This window comes from Crocodylus porosus, unplaced genomic scaffold (genome assembly GCF_001723895.1).
Source record: "Crocodylus porosus isolate Cpor-Errol unplaced genomic scaffold, CroPor_comp1, whole genome shotgun sequence".
In the NCBI taxonomy this organism is placed as follows: Eukaryota; Metazoa; Chordata; order Crocodylia; family Crocodylidae; genus Crocodylus; species Crocodylus porosus.
The window spans coordinates 32801993-32821478 of NW_017728918.1; the positions used below are offsets into that span (position 1 = coordinate 32801993).

Below are 19486 nucleotides of genomic sequence, written 5' to 3' on the forward strand. Positions count from 1 at the left end.
ACATCTAGATTAACTGTGCCCTCCCTCCCCCCTGAAGCAAGAAATCAACAAAAAGAGCATTTTCTATGTCTATAAATGACTTGAGGGGGAAAAAAACTAGAAGGCATTACTTTCTGACCAATCCTCATATTTAAAGTTGAATGGATGTGAAGAGGAGAGTTGGCTGCACAATCCAGTCATGAAACAGTGTATGTATGCAGTCCTTTTATGTCCTGAAATAAGAATGTGTTTCTTGTACTACTCTAAGGTGGTATGACTGTCCACCAGCAACCCCCAATGAACGTTTTTTGGGAAACAACACTTTTTTCCCTACAGAAAGCTATAAAGACCAAGGAGAGAAATGAATTTCTGAATCAATGTGCCAGCTAGTCTTTTCCTTTTAACTTTACAGGTTCCTGCTCAACTTATCTTTTAATCAGTGCTCTGTTAGTATTGCATTTAGATTCTTATAGTATTTTATGATGTGGGCCAAGACACACAAAGGAAATCAGTGCCTAACTTTGTCAGTGAAGGATGGAGCAATTTTATGGCATAAAGATTTCCCAAGAGTACAGAAGAGAAAAAGAAAGGTTGTGGCCCTGATCCTGCAGTTTATTATGTGTGACTATACTTTTACTCCCACGTGGAATACTACTACTGACTTCCACAACAGCATGGAGGCAAACCTCAGCAAAGTCAGTCATCTGGTTACAGACCTTGTTACAATTGCTGCCTCAAATTTAGCTTGCTTAACTCTATAATCATTAAATGTGGTGGTTTCAATAGTGCAGTGATCGCAAAGCAATGGAAGCATTTGGTTTCTACAGTGACTACATAAAAGAGAATAAAAGCAATAAACCTCTCCACTTCTTTGAGACCTATCACCTAAGCATCTGAAATGCTTAAAACACTGTAGAATTAAGACTTACACTTTACCACACGCTCACACAAGTAAACAGATGTGGGAGAGAGAGCTACAATGACAAGAGACTTTCCCACTATGACCTTATGAATTAGTGGACTGGTAAGAATATGGCCTACATTTCCTGACTCTCAGTACTCTAACAGTAGATCTCAGCCTTTCCCTACAATTTGTGTTCAAGCTACTACTTTATTCTTTTTTTTTTTTACTACTTTGCTTGGTCCCACGATAAAATTTCAAAGTGAACAATTGATAATGTAAGCTTAGTAGATTGGGCCATGAATTAAACATTTTATTAAACTGCATTGTAGGGGCACTAATTTCACCTTGTTTCAGAAAGACTCACAAATATATTGCATTGTTAGAAGGTTTTTTTATTTAATGGTCAAATTATTTTTGGCCTTTCTGCAATATTTTAATAACAACCATGTATAAGACTACACAGTAAGTCCAAGTATGTTATAAAAGTAAGAACGGAGGCTGCAGTTGTTTTATTAGTGATAATAATATAGTAAATGGCCCACACAGAATCACTACAAAGATTCAAAATAATAATACATTATAAGACTGCTGAAACATGGTATCTTGAGCCAGTTAAATAGCCCACATCTCTCATAAAGCAAATAAAAACATCAGGCGTAGAAAGGCAAAACAAGAGCCTTAGAATTTAATAGTATGATGGTCAGGGGTTGATTCCCTAAAGAAGACTATTAGACTTTCAGAATGTGCCCAAATTAGCTCTGGAGTGATGCCAATACTGCACAGCCCTTAAGAGGGTTCAGAGGCGGCCTAGCAAGCTTCACCTTTGCTATGCTGTGCATACTCTTTAGATGTTCCTCTAGTGCTGTTAACTGCTTAATTCCCAGTTGAAATATAACCCACATAAATGTTTTAAATGCATATGTATCATCTACTCATTGATTATTTAGCTTATTAGATTATTTAGTTTAGGTAAAATATATTACTGGATAGTCTGGTTTTATTTTATGTACTGAAAAACAGCGGTTAAAAATATATAAAATATATACTCAGGTAATAGCCATGATTCTCACCAGTTTTATTTCTGTTGAGAAACATCTTTACCAGGTTCTTTGTTCAAAAACCCTTTTAAAGATATTGTGTTCTTAGCTTTAAGTATAGTAGCCATTACATGCTGTTCATGGGAGGTTTTTGCTTATTAGTAAATGAGCAGATTTGTTAAGGAACTAGACCTTGAACAGATAAAGTAAGAGTGATACTCAGATATTCTTTTATCCTTTCTGAATTCTTTACAGGTTTTCAAACCTGGAGCACTCATTGTAAATGATAGGTACATTGGACAGATGTGACCAAATAAGTAAATTTATTAATTTAAATGATCTTTGATAATAAATGTTTGGAAAATAGTGACTTAGGACATACAATGTAGATGCCTGTGACACAAGGACATTCAATTTACAGGTTCCTTTCTCCGTACTTCTCAAAGTTATGCATGAACAAATCTTTTGTAAATGGAGAATGGTATAGGCTCTTCTAAATCTGCATTGATTCTAAAAACAAGTATTGTACTGTGGCCTAAAAAATGGCTTTCAGTAGCTGTTATACAGTCAAGGCCACATATAGCAGGCTTGTTGGGCAATCAAAAATCTGACAAGAATATTTTTTCCTACCCCATCTCAACCACTATTAGTTCTGTGCTATGCCCTGTCGATTTCAAGGCCATTATTAGAGCTAAAATGCTTTGAATAATGATGTATTGAGCCTTAATAAGGTGTTGACCTCTGAGTACAGGCTAAGCATGGTCTCTGAGTTACAAAGTAATGAGTATTTTGTTGTGCAAACAGTTGAGAATAGTCTGTTCCTAAGCAGGTGTGCTTAAATCAGCTTAAGTTGTGTATATAGTATTGAAACGAATGGCATTTGACTATTTGTCAATGGGGCTAATGCTGAATGAAGTCTATTGCCCTCTATTTCAGTACATATGATAATTACCATTATGTTGTATTTTGAGAATCACTGCCTTGTAAGATAATATAGTAACAAACAAACTTAGAGATGAAAGAACTATATTTTGCACATGTGTTTGGTATGTTTAAAAAAGAAAAAACAAACAACAATGACAGCAACAGCAAACCTCTCAAATTAATTCTTAAACCTGAAAATACTTATGTGCATACACAGCTTTACTACCAGAGTAGTTTTATTGATTTAAATGGCAGTATTCACAGTGGTAAAGTTAACATGAGTAGAAGTGTTTTCAGGTTTAGGTCCTTAAATGTATTTCCCCTTAGCAATGCATTAAAAAAATCTTAGCCTTGCAGCCACCATATTGTTTATTAAATTTATGCCATTTTCTCATTCTTGTTCTAATATTTGTCACAAGACCTGGAATATATTATCAGTGATAGAAGGAGATACCAGCCATTAAAATGTGGTCATAATTCATTTTTTTCTGACAAAAATGTTACAAGAATAGAAAACAGTATAAAACCAACCCACATTAATGACATATAAAGTCATCAGATTGTCACATAAACTATTGGAATTATTACCAAATAAACTCAGCTGATTCTTGGTTTGACACACATATTATTATTCATGTTAAAGTAAGTTAAAGTGGTCACTATTAAAAAGTCTGGTTGCTAACACTTACTTCATATGATATTTAAGGTAACACAGCTTAGAAAGGAAATAATTGTGGTAATTGTATATCTGTTAGAACAATGAGTTGACTATCAGCCATAGTAAGAAGAAATGTTATGCTATTGTAACAAATGTCATCAATGCTTGAACCTGGGACCTAGAAAATTAACATTAGTCTCTACCACTTGTGGTAGACTTATGGTCATGATTCAGCTTTTATTAGAGTCAGTAGAAAAATTCCCATTGACTTCAATGGAATTGTTTCAAGACCTACATCAATAGCCATTTTCTGTGCCAAAATCATATCCTCTGCAGATCAGTGATACAAGGCACACATAACCTTCTGAATTGCAATAACCCCCTTGTTAAATAAAAATAAATGCCTAGATAACCAGCAGTAGTACAAGATAGGACAAAGAGAGAAGATGGAGGTAAAAAGAAAAAGAAGTAAAGAACAGGGAAAGAGAAAGAGCTGCTGAAGGCTTGAGTTAAAAAGAAGGAAAGGATGATAAAGGAGTAGGAAAAGTTAAGAGGCAAAGACAGAAGTGGAAGAGAGCCTACAAGAAGTGGGGAGTCAATATATAGTAAAAGTAGAGGACTGAAACATGAGAGGAGAGGAAAGCAGAGATGAGCAGAGAAGGTAGGAATGAAAACGATGGTAAAATCCTTCTGTGTCAGAAGCAGCACCTTCACTCAGGCACGGACAGAAATCAGTTTCCAGAATAACTGACTGAAATCATAAGAGCTGGCAAGGGATACCCAACTCACCTCACTGAAGACAGAAAAGGAAATCTGAGGCAGACTGACTTGCCGAAGTAGGCAGAGAAATTGAAAGGAGAAACATCTGTTTTTTCATATTGCATCAGAACAATGGTTGTTGATGTGTTTTTAAACATGAAAATTTTAGAAACTTTTTTGCTAAGTAACAGAAATAGAGTGCTCATCTGGGATTGCCAGTTGCTCAGCTTGTTAGAAATTAGAAAGAACATTGACCAGAAGCACTCTGCAGGCTAACTTCCTGAACTTCAACCTTCCCTTTAGCTCCACTAACTCTTCAAGGTATTATACATGACATCTCTGGGCACCTATGAAGAGACAATGCTAACTACTGCTGACACAAAAGGGCCATATCCCTGGTGTAACCACAATGAGTTGTACTAGAGATGAATTTTTCCTAATATTTCTAGCCAGACATTTAGAGCAAAATCCTATTTTTTTTACTTTATTGTATCTAGTTTGTTGCTGAGGCAGGTTGATAACTGTGGTCCCCATAGAGCTTAGACAACGTTGTTTCTACTTCATCTTTCTATGAATGCTGAAGTCTCTGTCAAGACCTGTGTATAATACAAAAGATTAGACTTGGATTAGCACAATCCCACAATTTATGTAGTAGGTAAGCTGTACACAATTCAGAATCAAAATAGGAAATATGTAAAATAATATCTGTTGACTCTTGGGATACAGAAGTGAGAACTTAGTGGCTAAATCGGTAAGTAGCAAATCTGGAAGGACAGTAGAGGAGGCTTACAGGAGAAAGTGGCTAGCTTGGGGACTGCTGATATATAGGAGCTCCAATAAAGTAAAGAGCAGTAGTTACTATATATATGGTACCAACTTTCGCTTTCTGTGCATCTCATAAGGAGGGATAAGCAATCTGGGCTTATGGTAGAGGTGATATCTTTTATTAGACCAACAAGATTTTTGCAAAAAAAATTCTTTAATTGCAAACTCTCGGGCACAAACACCCTTCATCAGGTGTTGCAGAAAAGATTGTAAAAGTTGTCCTAGGTAGAAATGAAAGTTCATATTTCATAAGATTTAATAGAGGAGTCAATAGATGGAAAGTTCCTCTGGCCAGACAAGTCTTAGCTGTTAAAGTGTCTCTCACCTCTCTTGTGAGGTTCTGTGATAATGCAAATTAGCTTGATTGAGAATAAGTGTGAGAGAGGCTAGGTACGTCTTTGGCCGCCGCCAGCCCAACCTCTCCACTAGGGACCGCTCCTGGGAAGACAAAGAGTGACTCACCCTGGTTTGGATGAACATACACGTCTGCCTCACCTGCCACGACTTGGATGTTGATCTGTACCGGTCCAGTTGGTTTGACGCGTACAGTCTGGAAATGAGACTCTCCTCTTCTCTGGGGTCCCTGGGTTCTGAGGGCTCCTCCACCCCTACACCCTCGCCCAATCCACCGGGTAGGACAGTCCAATCGGATCGGTCATCTGCTTATGATGCTCCAGGGTAGCACCAAAATAAAGTACAGTGAAGTCAATGGAAAGAAAATCACAGCTGAGGGCACCTAGGGTGTGCCGCCGGCCCCAGTGCTACCTCGTCTGCTGAAGGGTGGGGAAATCACCCCCTATTTACTCTGCAACGGGCTGTTTCACCCATATCACCTGAAGATAAAAGAAAAAATATACTGGCGACTCCTTTGTCCCCGGCATCCACCCCGTTGCCATCCACTACGGCTTTGGCCCGTACAAGGTCCCTGCTGCTCCCCGTGGCATTTAGCCCTCTTTGGCCTTGCTGGGCCTGCTTCCCTGGGTTTTGAGCCCCGCTGGGGAGCCCTACTTACCCCAGAAGGTCTGACCGCACCTCCAAACAGCTTGGATCTGCTGGAGAGTGCTCCCGCCAGCGTCAGCTCCGGCACCAGCTGCTTCCGGATCCACCGTGCCACTGTACTGCTCTGATACTCTTCTTATGCCGGTCCAGGTCACTCCGGCACCTGCTGCTTCTGGGTCTCTGCAGAAGGTAAGTTTCTGCTGCCCACCATAAGCCGCGGTGGGCGAGCTGCACCTGGTCACGTCGGCTCGGGGCTCCCCTGAGCCCGGCACCTTCTTACATATCCCGCCACTAGGCACTTCTAGGGCTCGATTGTCTTCTTCCTGCCTCTGGTTTTCTCCCTTTTCATCCATCTGACTCCCTGGAGCAGGACTAGGACACACCCCTCCGTATCTTGACAAGAAGTCGGCTACAGTATTGACTTTCCCGGGCTTGTAGCCAACCCAAAATTGAAATGGCTGGAGAGCCAATGCCCACCTCGTTATTCGCACGTTGTCGGTTTTGGCTGAGTTTAGCCACCTTAAAGGCACATGATCCATCAGTAACCTGAATTCACGTCCTAATAGATAATATCTAAAATAGTCAATTCCCCACCTGATCGCTAGGCACTCTCTCTCGATCATGGAGTACCTTTTCTTGTGGTCATTCAATTTCCGGCTGGCAAAGGCGATGGGCCGCTCTACTTCATCCACCTCCTGGGTCAGGACTGCCCCTAGGGCATATGCTGAGACATCTGTCTGTAGGGTAAATGGCACATCCAAATTAGGAGTATGAAGCACGGCCTCTTGGCACAGTGCTCGCTTTAGCTCCTTGAAGGCCTTTCGCCGTTCTGCATTCCACTCTATTTTGTAGGCTTTTCGCCCCTTCATCGTTTCAACTAAGGGGTTGGCGATTTCTGCAAATTGACGTATGAACCGGCGATAGTAGCTAACCAGCCCCAGAAACGCCCGTAGTTCTTAATGGCTTCCACCTTATCCCGCAAGGGTTTCACGCACCCTTGCCCCACCAGGAAACCCAAATATTTGGTTTCCTGCTTACCTAAAGCGCACTTCTTTGGGTTGGCAGTCAGTCCTGTTTGTCTAAAGTAGGACAGCTCTCAATGCTCTCATATGTTGTTCCCAAGTCTCGGTGTACACGACAATATCGTCTATATGTGCCATGGCATATTCTTGATGGGGTGCAAGTTGCAAGTAGCCAATCAATTAGCTGTTGGAATGTGGCTGCGGCCCCATTTAGCCCAAAGGGCATCCTCTTAAACTCGAACAGGCCCCACAGTGTACCAAAGGCTGTTTTTGGTTGGTCTTCCTTTCTTAATGAAATTTGCCAGTACCCTTTTGATAAGTCCAACGTGGAGATGAACTTAGCTTGTCCTATGCATTCGACTAATTTGTTTACTTGTGGCATAGGAAAGTTGTCAAATTGGGTTAACGCATTCAGTTTTCTGAAATCCACACACAACCTTAAGCTTTTGTCAGGCTTCATTACTGCCACCAAGGGACTGTGCCAGGGGCTGCGTGAGGGCGTGATAATTCCTTGCGCTAGCATTTTTTTTAGCTCATCCTTGATGGGTTGGTACTGGTGATAGGGGATCCTACGCCACCTTTCTCTCGCTACTTGATCTCCCTTCATTATATACCTCTAAGAACGGTTACGGGATCCAGGGTAGCAGAAGAGCTCATGAAGTGGGTGGCCAGATTCGGGATTCCCCAGGAGATAATGACAGACCAAGGGACGAACTTCATGTCCACGGTCCTAGTGGCCTTATGCAAGGTATTGCAGATACACCACCTTAGGACAACAGTATATCACCCCCAATCCAATGGGTTATGATCTTATGCTCTACCCCCTTCGCTTTCCCTGGCCTGTCCGTGAAGACATCCCTAAATTCCTGTATCAGGGCCTGCAGCTGCTGCCACTGCTGGGTCCTCAACTGCTTCCCCACCGGGACTCGGGGATCATCAAAGGGGTCCTGAGGCTGATTCCTTACTGGCATTCTGGGTTCCTCAGACCCAGAGTCCGGGGAGAGTAGGAGGCCTTGAGGCTCCTGCCACTCCTTGAGTAACTTGATATGATATATCTGTTTTTCTTTCTTTACACCTTCCCGTAGGACCTCATAGTCAACAGAGCCTACCTTCTTAACTACAGTAAACGGCCCATGCCACTGTGTTAAGAATTTGCTGCTGGAGCTGGGTAACAGCACCAGTACCTTCTGTCCTCCTCACAATTCTCGTTCCTTTGTATTCACATCGTATCTTTCTTTCTGCTGCTGCTGGGCCCTCTCTAGGTTGTTCTGGGCCATCTCTCTAGCTATTCAGAGATGTTCCTGTAAGCTCTGGACATGCTCTGTCACGCCCCTACCTGAGCTAAAGGCTGTCTCCCACCTCTCCCGCACCACATCCAACAGGCCACGCGGTTGGTGTCCAAAGACCAACTCAAATGGGGAGTAGCCCATCGATGCCTGAGGAGCGTCTCTTATTGCAAAAAGCAGGGGTGGTACCATGAGATCTCATCTCCGGGGGTCGACCTGCGTGCATCCGCGCAGCATCCCCTTTAGGGTGTCATTAAAGCACTTGACTAACCCATTGGATTGGGGGTGATATACTGTTGTCCTAAGGTGGCGTATCTGCAATACCTTGCATAAGGCCGCTAGGACCGTGGACATGAAGTTCGTCCCTTGGTCTGTCATTATCTCCTGGGGAATCCCGAATCTGGCCACCCACTTCATGTGCTCTTCTGCTACCCTGGATCCTGTAACCGTTCTTAGAGGTATAGCCTCCAGGAAGCAGGTGGCATAGTCAATGAGAACCAGCACAAACTGGTGCCCTGCAGTACTACGAGGTAGTGGGCCCATAACATCCAGGGCTATCTGAGAAAATGGTTCCCTGACCACTGGCACTGGGTGTAGGGGCACCCTCAGGGGCTTATTAGGGCTCACCCTTTGACACAGTTCACACGCTTTACAAAAGTTCTCGACATCCTCGTACATGTGCGGCCAGAAGCACCATCGGGCCAGGCAGGCCTCAGTTTTATGCTTTCCTAAATGCCCTCCAAGAGGGTTCCCATGTGCCAGTCCTAACAGAGGCTCCCTATAGGGGCGAGGTATTAACAGCTGAGCTATCTCCTCCCCGATATTCCTGCCCTGTTTAATCCAGTACATCAGCCCCTGCCTTATTTCAACCCGGGGGCCCGCGGTCCGGCCTTTGGGGGGGCTTACCTGCTGGTCCCGTTGCGTAGTATCTTCCCCTCTGAATGCTCGAAGCTTGGCATCAGCCTCTTGGGCTTCCCGAAATTGGGTGCTAGTTGTGAGATTCTCTAACTCCTCATCATCCATCGGCTTGGGGTCCATCCCCATCAGCCCCCCATGCGGGGTCTCAGGATTGTTGAATCTCACAATGATCTCAAATATCTTGGGCCAGTCTCTTCCCAAGATCATGGGGCATAATATGTCTTCCTTTAATCCCACCAGCATTCTTTGACATGTCCCTTGCACCCGTACCTCCAACAGGTGACTTTTGAAGTACGACTTTCATTTATATAAGCAGACCAGGTGTATTCCAGGGCACTGGGGTGCTTGTCTCCACTCTATCATGGGAGGGCGGACCAAAGATTGCGTGCACCCTGTGTCTACTGTTGCTACAAGGGGGTGACCCCCGACCCATGCTCGCACTTCCGGTAGTGGTTGCACTGCAGGAGGCACCCCGGCACACACCCCACACTCCATGGGTTCCCCTTCCAGAGTCTCCTTTTCCCTCGGGGGACCTTCAAAGTTACTGCAATCCTTCATGGTCCGTCCTCTGGTGTTCTGTGGGCAGACCTGAGCTATGTGTCCTTTCACTCCACAGAGGAAACAGAGTGGGCCCGTTGCAGCCACCCTCCGATCCCCTTTGGTCTCCTTATCTCCCTTTATCTGGGCGTCCCATCCCCGCGTACCTCTGTCACGTTGTAACTCCCCTTGCGCTGCGTCAAATTGTTCAGCTAGCTGGAGGGCTTGGTGGGATGATGTAGGGCCATGGCACCTGACCCATTGCTGCATGTTGTCCTCCAGGTCGATCAGGAACTGCTCCAGCAATATCTGGTCACAGATTTCATCTTTTGATGCGACCTCAGGTCGGAGCCACTTGTTCATTTTATCAGCCAGGCCCTGCCACAGGACCCGGGGGTTTTTTTCCTCTCTAGACTTCTTTTCCTGAAAGGCTTGTCAGTGCCAGTCCAGGGTGATATCTAGTCTTTGTAAGATCTGGGTTTTAACTTTGTCATAATCTTGGGCATCACTACGGGACAAGGCCCGGTATGCCGCTTGCACCAGTCCAACCAATAGGACCCCCACGTATCCGGCCCATCTTGCTCTTTCCACCCCGGCGCCCTCTCAAATGCCTCCAAAAAAGCTTCGATGTCGTCCTCCTTGGACATCTTGGGCACATTAAAGTCCCATGGGCCCTTCGGCGCCCGTGTCTGCTGTTGCAATAAGTGTTCCTGAATACACATTTGTCTTAGGGACTGCTGTTGTTGTTGCTGCCGTATCTGAGCTAGTAAACTCATGGTTTGTTGCCAGGGCTCGGCCCCGGCTATCCCTGATGGGTGCTCCATCTGGGCCTTTTAGGCCGGCCTAGGAAGCCTTCACTGCATTCCCGGCCAATGCACCACTTGTGAGAGAGGCTAGGTACGTCTTTGGCCACCGCCAGCCCAACCTCTCCACTAGGGACCGCTCCTGGGAAGACAAAGAGTGACTCACCCTGGTTTGGACGAACGTACACGTCTGCCTCTCCTGCCATGACTTGGATGTTGATCTGTACCGGTTCAGTTGGTTTGGCGTGTACAGTCTGGAAATGAGACTCTCCTCTTCTCTGGGGTCCCTGGGTTCTGAGGGCTCCTCCATCCCTACACCCTCGCCCGATCCACTGGGTAGGACAGTCCGACTGGATCGGTCATCCACTTATGATGCTTCAGGATAGCACCAAAATAAAGCACAGTAAAGTCAACGGAAAGAAAATCACGGCTGAGGGTACCTAGGGTGTGCCGCCGGCTTCAAATCTCAACCGCCGGCCCCAGTGCTATCTTGTCTGCCGAAGGGTGGGGAAATCACCCTCTGTTTACTCCGCGATGGGCTGCTTCATCCGCATCACCTGAAGATAAAAGAAAAAATGTACTGGGAACTCCTTCGTCCCCGGTGTCCACCCCATTGCCGTCCGCTACAGCTTCGGCCCGTACAGGGTCCCTGCTGCTCCCCGTGGCATTTAGCCCTCTTCGGCCTTGCTGGGCCCACTTCCCTGGGTTTTGAGCCCCGCTGGGGAGCCCTGCTTACCCCAGAAGGTCCGACCGCACCTTCAAATGACTTGGATCTGCCAGAGAGCGCTCCCACCGGCGTCAGCTCCGGCACTCGCTGCTTCTGGATCCACCATGCCACTGTGCTGCTCTGATGCTCTTCTTATGCTGGTCCGGGTTGCTCTGGCACCTGCTGCTTCCGGGTCTCTGCAGGAGGTAAGTTTCTGCCGCCCACCATAAGCCGCGGCGGGCAAGCTGCGCCGGGTCACGTCAGCTCGGGGCTCCCCCGAGCCCAGCGCCTTCTCCACCCCCTTACAATGAGGCATTTGTAAAGCTTATGAAAATGGCACAGGAGTGACCCTTGCCTACAGTTCTCTGGTCTAGGGGCATCCTTCCCTGACTTTAATAGATCTATTACACAGGCTTGTCATCATAGTTTAGGTATTGTAAGGGTTGATGATCAATTGTTAAAAAGATGTAATACCCGTAACTTAGGCAGTTATGTAAATGCCATACTCAGTACTTACGCACAATTTCAGATTCTGTTCTGGGTGCAATGTGGACACGCAAGCATCCACATGCCCAGTGAGCATGCTCAGCAGATATGCACCTAGGTATGTGTGTATGGCTAGGTAAGTACCAAAATTTTAGCTGAGCAAAGTTCCATGGTGGAGGAAGGAAAAGGAAGGCATTCCAAGATTTTAATCCAGCAACCTAGTGATTAGAGCCCAGGGTGTGAAGCGCAAAGGTCCTAAGGCCAAGGTGGAGTTGACTCTGCATCTCTTGTCTCCCAACATAGTGCTCTAACCACCAGGCTACAAGTTGGGTACCCCTCTCCAAGCTGACCTACTGCACATTGCCTTTATTAATCATTGAATAAAATGGATGGAGAACAGGGGGAAATTTTTGTCCCACTGGGCATGAGGACCCAGGTTTAGACCCAAAGAAACATCTATCACAGTGAGCCACATGTTTTTTGACTTGATCTCTTCCTCCTGGCCCTCCATTTCTCTTTTTCTTGGTTTCCCAGGGGGGAAGCATCAAAGTGCAGCTGAAGAGGGAACTGTATAATTCCTAATTTAGGACTGTGCTGGATGAGGGCCACCTAGAACCTGGGTCTTCTCTTCCATAGTGCCTTAACCACTAGGTTGTTGACTTAAAGCATAGGATGGCTTTTCTTCTTTCTTCTAGTTGATAGGTGTCACTCACCCAATGGTCTAATCATTGTTTTTTTTACAATACCCAGTTAAATTCAAATCTGGGCAATACTTAAAGGGACCAATCAATTAAAACTATTTCAACTCAATGCAAGCAACATTATCATAACTGCCTTGTTAATTAACATATCAACATTGATAAGCAGTTGCATTACCATTATACACTTAATAGTAGGTCATAACTTCATCAAGATTGAGAGTTCAAACCTTCTAGAAACTTCTCACCTCTAGTCATATGGTTCATGTATGGACTTTTACAGTTCTACATTAGGTCCTTCTCTCTCTGAGCTGACTCAAACTATCATCTCTTATTTCATAGAAGAATAAACTAACAAGTAGGCTGTGCATATGCTAGATGCAGTTGCTCTATACTCTTTCTGTTTAAGCTGGGACACTAGGCTGCCAAGAGTCAAAGTCTCATCGGGCCAGAAGAAGAGCAAGCAAGTGGGAACCTGGATGTATAGCTCAGTGAAATGGGCAATCCCACGTGAGGATGGAGTCTTGGGTTATTACAAGGATTATTAATTATTATTATTAATTATTATTAATGCATTTCACATTGGATAGTAATTGCTTAAAAACAGAAATAATCCTAAAAGCAGAAACCAGAACATAGGACTGCATAAAGTATGGTCCTTAGACTTCTTTTTTTCTTACAAACATAGCTACAAGTGCCAGGATTTCTTTTAGGAGGTCAAGATATTTGTTACCTTTAACAACAGATTCTAGCTTCCTATCTTATGTACTGAAACATATAAAAGTGTACATTATGTATACAGGCGACCCTCACCATTCATAGGGGATACATTTTTGTATCCCCCACAAATCCGCAAATGGTGAAATCCACGAATAAGGCACTGAGTTCATGAACACAGTGCCCCTTGTGGCTGGGGGGTGGAGCATGGTGATGGCGGAAGCGTGGCAGCGGGAGCCCAGTGGCAGCAAGTGTAGAGCTCCCAAGGAGCTCCTGTAAGTATATAAAGTATATTTAAAATGAGGGTTCAGCATTCGCGAAATTTTGAAACCAAGAATGCTGAACCCGTGAATAGCAAGTGTTTCCTGTATACTTATTAGAGCTGTATGAAGCCTTGAGTACTGATTCGATATGGAGGAGATTCTGCCTGATTCCACAGTTGAATCTCTGAATCGGAATTTAATCGGGAGAGTAATAAAAAGGTCTAAATCAATTCGAAGCTCTCCAAATTGATTTGGAAAAGATTTGGAGAGCTTTGGAGAGATTCAGACATTCAGGCATTCCCTGCTCACTGCTGCAGGGAGCTGGACCCCAACTCTGTGTTGGAAAGTAGGCGGTCAGTGGGGCTTAAGGAGGAGAGAGGGGCCATGCGGAGACCCCTGCTGGGCCCCAGACCCCTGCAGCAGCCATTGGGGGTTCAGGAAGTTCATGGCACAGCTCCCCACGCAGTGTGTGGTAGTGAGGGACAGCAGGGATTGCCTCCCTGCCTGACAGGAGCCAGTGAGTGCAGGGCTTTAAAAAAAAATGTTTTTAAGTCCCAGGAAGCTGAAGAAGGGTGAGGCAAGCATTGATGGGGCTTGGGAGAATGGGCAGGAGATGGGAGCTTGTGGCAGAGCTCCCTCAAGCAGCATGGGGCTGTGGGGTGAAGCAGGGATTGCCCCCCTTCCCTTCCCCCTGCCTGGCAGGAGTTGGTGAGTGCGGGGATATATATATATATAATTTTTTTTCAAGAACCAGGGTGCTGAGGCCATGCAGGACAGCCATTGACAGGCCTGGGAGAGTGGGCGGGCAATGGGGCCTGTTTGATTTGGGGATTAGTTTGATTGAGCAGTGGGTGAATCTCTGAATCAGATTCAGCTGAATCAGTTCGGGACAGTGATTTGAGTCACTGTCCCCCAAATCAGCTGAATCTAACTCCAAAGTGAATACTGGCTGCTTCACACAGGCCTAATACATATATATGGTGCCTACGCTGGTCATCTACCATTTGTACATAAAAAGGGCAGCACATACCAGGACTTAAGAAAATCTGATATCTCAGATACTACATCATCTACATATGTTTCCTAAAAGAGGCAATTGTGGCATCTTTTGGAAAATGATGAGTTTCTCAGTTCTCCATGTGTTGAAGTTAGTCTCATGATGGAAAGGCACCTAGGTGGAAATAAAGAACTATGCTGCCTAAGATGGAATTGATCTAATGACTGAGAAATAGGAGATTGAGAAGTCTTTATGGAGTAAAGATTTCACTACTGGGGATAAAGTTATAGTTAGGACAAGCTGTGGAGACAGGGGAGCTGAAGAATAGGAGTGCAGTCAAGGCTACACATTGATCAGAACTATTCAAGAACTTGTCCAGCAGGTAAAATCCAATGTAAATTTATGGGAGAATTGAAAGGGATCATATGACCATTTGTGCCAATGATGTAGAACTCCTAGGAAGAAGACATAGATACACAGGATCTTTGTAATTGCTTTCTCTAAAATACTTCTGTTGAGTTAGGCCTAGTCAAACAAACTAAAACTCATGGTCTCAGTGTATGGCTTAGATGATAGTGTAAAAAATAGTGTTTAAATTTATTATGGACAGGTGAACATTTTGGAGAAGGGAAAGCCTATACAAAAAAGGATAGACTGCACCTTAATCAAAGTGGAATTAGATTGCTATCATGTCATATTAATACAATTTTGGTTGAGTTTTTAACTAGGACCTGAGGGAAAACTCTAAGAAGCTGAGCAGCACATTAGCCAAACAGAGACATCTTTCAAGGATGCCAGTAATACCAACGTATCTGTGTATACAGTAAAGGGTAGGATGCTAAATTAAATTAATGCAAGGATGGGAAAAGATCACTTTTATGAAATCTGGAAGTTATACTAAAGAAGAGAATAAAACAGATACCTGATCAAAAATTAAAACCTGTATATCTGTATATACAACGCCAAATATGTGTCTAGCAATGGACACTGGCATTCAAAAACTGAATGCAGCTGATGCTCTCAGTGGGTGTATCTACATGTGCATTTATTGTGCATTAAATTTACTGTGCAGTAACCTACTGCTTACACTGACATCTACATGTGCAGGCATTAAAGCACAGTAACAGTGTATGTGGGTCAACTTGTAACTAAAGTTAGTCCCAAGTCAGTACATGCACACAAGTATTACTGCACAGGAAGGCATCTACATGTGCATTACTGTGCAGTAACTAATCAGGCATAAATTTGATACCTCCATGCTGCATGTATCCAATTTACACCAAAGTCAGTGTAAGTGGTCATATTTACTGTACAGTATGGACATGCCCATACTGCACAGTAAGTTTTGGTTACTGCACAGTAATTTTGGTTACTGTCCTGTGAATTTGCATGTGTAGATGCGTCCAGTAAGAATGACTACAATATAATAAAGGGCATTATCTGAGGTGCAAATAAAGTACCAAAAACTAATAAACTGATACCAAGTTCGAAATCAATTATGATGTAGTGAGAAGAGAAAAGATCCTAAAGTAAAAAGAAAAGGAAGGAATAACCTTAGGCAAGGGTATAGGTTGTAGCCATGTTGGTCTAAAGACATAGGCAGACATGGTTCTTTGGGTAAATCTGATATCTTTTGGTCTAATAAAAGATACCGGTTTTACCCATAGAACCTTGTCTGCCATAACCTAAGGCAAAGCAGTTATTTAGAGAAATGATAATAAAGTCTCAGAAGGCATGCATATCACTGAAAAAATAGGAATCAGGAAGGCAAGAAGTAATTCAATATGACTAGGTTCAAGAGATTATTCAAGACAAAAGTCTTTCAAAATTTGGAAACCTAGCTCTACTAAAGCCGGTATACAGGAGGGTGGTAAATAAAAATAAGGAAGTTTAAGAAAGATTTTTGAAGAAAAAATAGCAACTAGCTAATGGTATAAGAAGAATGATAAAACATTTTAAGTAGCAACGTTAGAATGTTACTATGCCTAAAAGTTGTCTAATATCACTTCCAACTATGTAACTGGTCCATAAAAGATATCCTCAAAAATGTTGCTTAAGACATTTTAAGTGTCTTGGCAGCTTGGGGTGTAATTATAGCTTGGCGTAATCCACTCGATCTCTCGGATATTGCATGAAGGAATTAACAAAGAGAAGGACATTGTTGAAATGCTAAAACATTTCTTTGTGTCCATCATTATCATAGGGAACTTTAGGAAGGCACTTGTCTTGATCAAGTCTTTCCTGACAATAAAGCTGATGTACTAGCAAAAACCAAAGCAAATGTTTAACCTATATATAACCATCAAAGAGTGAGTCAGGGAGTTATGGAAATGACTTAAATCAAGTCTGATAAATTGGTGGAATAATAAACAAGCAAACAAAAAAACACAACACTTGGAATATCCTGATGTGATATAATTTAACCAGCACCAATTCTATAAAAGGAAAAAAAATACCTAATTTATTGGAGGTAAGGATTTTTGGTGTTATCTTTTTTGCACTAACTATATAGTTGGAAAACAATTTTGGGGGTGCAAAGTGCCCTTCCTCAGGTCTTCACTTTGTGCTTTCGTAGATGGCAGTACAGCAGTGCATGAAATAGAACCAGTTGAAATAATTTTTAGATCGCCAAAAGACTTTTGACAAGGTCTGCCCAAGAGGCTATTAACAAAACTAAATAGTCGTTTATTAGGTAAGAGGTACAATATCTATCTTGGATCAAAAACTACCTAGAAGACACAAGAAAAAAATTAGGATTACAAGGTGAATATTTATCATGGTAAAAGACTAACCTCAAAATATCTTAAGGTTCCATATTAGGCCCAATGTTTTTTAAATGAATTTATTAATGATCTGGAAAGCGGGTAGGCAATGTAGTAGAAAATTCTGCAGATGATGTAAACTGATTTGATTTAGCTGAACTCAAAAAAAGAAGAGCATCAGAGGGACTCAGTCAAACTAAGTGAATGAATAACATAGTAGCAAATGAAATCCAGACATAATAAATGCAAAATATTGAACAGAAAAAAAAATCTTGTATTTTTCATATATACAAACACAGTTCTAAATTCACTATATGCACTGAGAAAAAGGATCTGGGTACCCAGTGAAGACGCCTGGCTTTTATGAGTAGCTGTAGTAAAGAAGTGAAACAGAATATTACCATGCACAAAGAACAGAAATGGTGAATAATAAGGAAAACAGTATAATCCATTCATGTGTACATCAATGGTGTGGCTTCATCTGCACAACACTTGGCACTACTGGGTAGCTCATCTTAAAAATATTGAAGTTTTGAGGAGGTTCAGAAAAAGGATAAAAGAATCTTAACAAGGGACCTTGAAACATTTTGAATTGTAAAGCAAGGTTGAGAAAGTTGGTCTTGTTTATCTTAGAAAGGAGATAAATAAAAAAGGACATGATAAAAAACAGAAGATAAATGATATAGAAAAGGTTCACTGTGAGCTTCTGGTTTCTATGTTTCATGGAAGATATGAAACGTAAGAGAAAAGGGACATTATGTGAAATCAGATGATTTAAAAGTCAATGTTGACTTAAAATTTAAGTTTTCACGTAGCAGTCAACTACATTATAAAACTCATTTTCAAAAGGTGTTGCTGAAGACAAGAATTTAACAAGATACAAACATGGAACAGAGGTTTATATAAATAAAAAAAGCCTGAGTCATATCAAAATGTAGTAGTTTTGGAGAGGTAAAACCTTGTTTGGGTTCTCTAAGTAGTAGGAATTAGGATGATACCTTTATCAGTCCTCTAACTACTTGTATCCTCTTCACAAGCATGTGCTGCTGGTCATTGTTGGAGATAGGATGTTGACTAGATGGCCCTGGGTCTTGCAGAGTATGTCAATTTTTGTAATCCAGTTGTAACTGTAAAGACTATATAAAATGGACAAACTCCTTACATATTTGTAAACATACATAGTTGTATTTATATTTACATCTGGAAATATGCTAGCACAAGCTAGTTGAGAAAAAGTTTAGGTTAGATCTATGGAAAAACTTCTTTTCCACACAAGTAACTAGAATTGGGAACAACACACTTTCAACAGAGGTGGTTCAATCACCATCACTGGCGGTGTTCAGGAAGAAGCTGGACAAGCACCTTGTTGAGTTTGTTTGAGCCCAGTTACCTCCTGCCCATGGCAGGGGACCAGGCTTGATGATCTTATGGGTCCCTTCCAGTCCTACTTTCTATGATTCTAGATGTACATTTAGAAATATATAGAAGTATCCATTGTGTAAAAGGTATTTGAACCATACAGAATTTAAAAGTTTGGTTAAATTAATATAATGTATTAATATAATTAATTGATCAAAATATGAGCTCTGTAGCTACAAATCTGTTTCTGTGTATATAGATAATAAACCTAAAAAATGAAAGTTGAAATATTTCCTCTGACAAGTAGTAATCTAGGTACTGATGCATATAATTCTATTGTGGATATCTTCTTAAACTATCCTCCTTACACATATGGGATTTCTTTTTCCACAAAAAGAAGTGGTGTAAATACAAACATATAAAATAAAATGCCTAATTGAATCTATTTAGTGGGTCTAACTGAGCAGGGAAGATGCAGCTGTTAATCTGATGAGATCCTGGAACAACTGTAAGAAGGGCTGGCTCTTATCACAGCGAGATTAATCTTTAAAGGTTAATACATGTCACTGTTTCTCAAATAATATAAATAATTTTATATGGGGGCAGCTAGATACATAAATGCTAACATAGTCTGGCACCCACAGGCTCCTTGAAAAAATCTAAATGTATCTTCTCATGACCCAGAAACAAAAATAGTTATAGTCAAGCTTGATTTAAAAAGTTTTGATATTCGGATTAGAATGAATGATAGACAAGTAATAGGTGGCTTTGTGGGGGCAACTCTTGTATCACACTTTGTACCATCAATCTAGATTTGTCCTAGAAATTTGGAACAGCACAAGCAATC

The 19486-nt window shown here is 42.4% G+C and overlaps 1 protein-coding gene and 1 long non-coding RNA gene across 13 annotated transcripts in view; one reads left to right on the forward strand and one right to left on the reverse strand.

Annotated features, from left to right (window-relative positions):
• Nucleotides 1–19486, forward strand: part of MYT1L (myelin transcription factor 1 like) — a 485235-nt gene that overhangs the window by 231235 nt on the left and 234514 nt on the right. The gene's annotated exons all lie outside the window — the stretch shown is intronic.
• Nucleotides 1290–18695, reverse strand: LOC109311687. Its single transcript, XR_002101577.1, has 3 exons — nucleotides 18605–18695; nucleotides 2450–2455; nucleotides 1290–1302 (listed from the first exon to the last, which is right to left on the reverse strand). It is a non-coding gene; the product is annotated as an uncharacterized LOC109311687 (long non-coding RNA).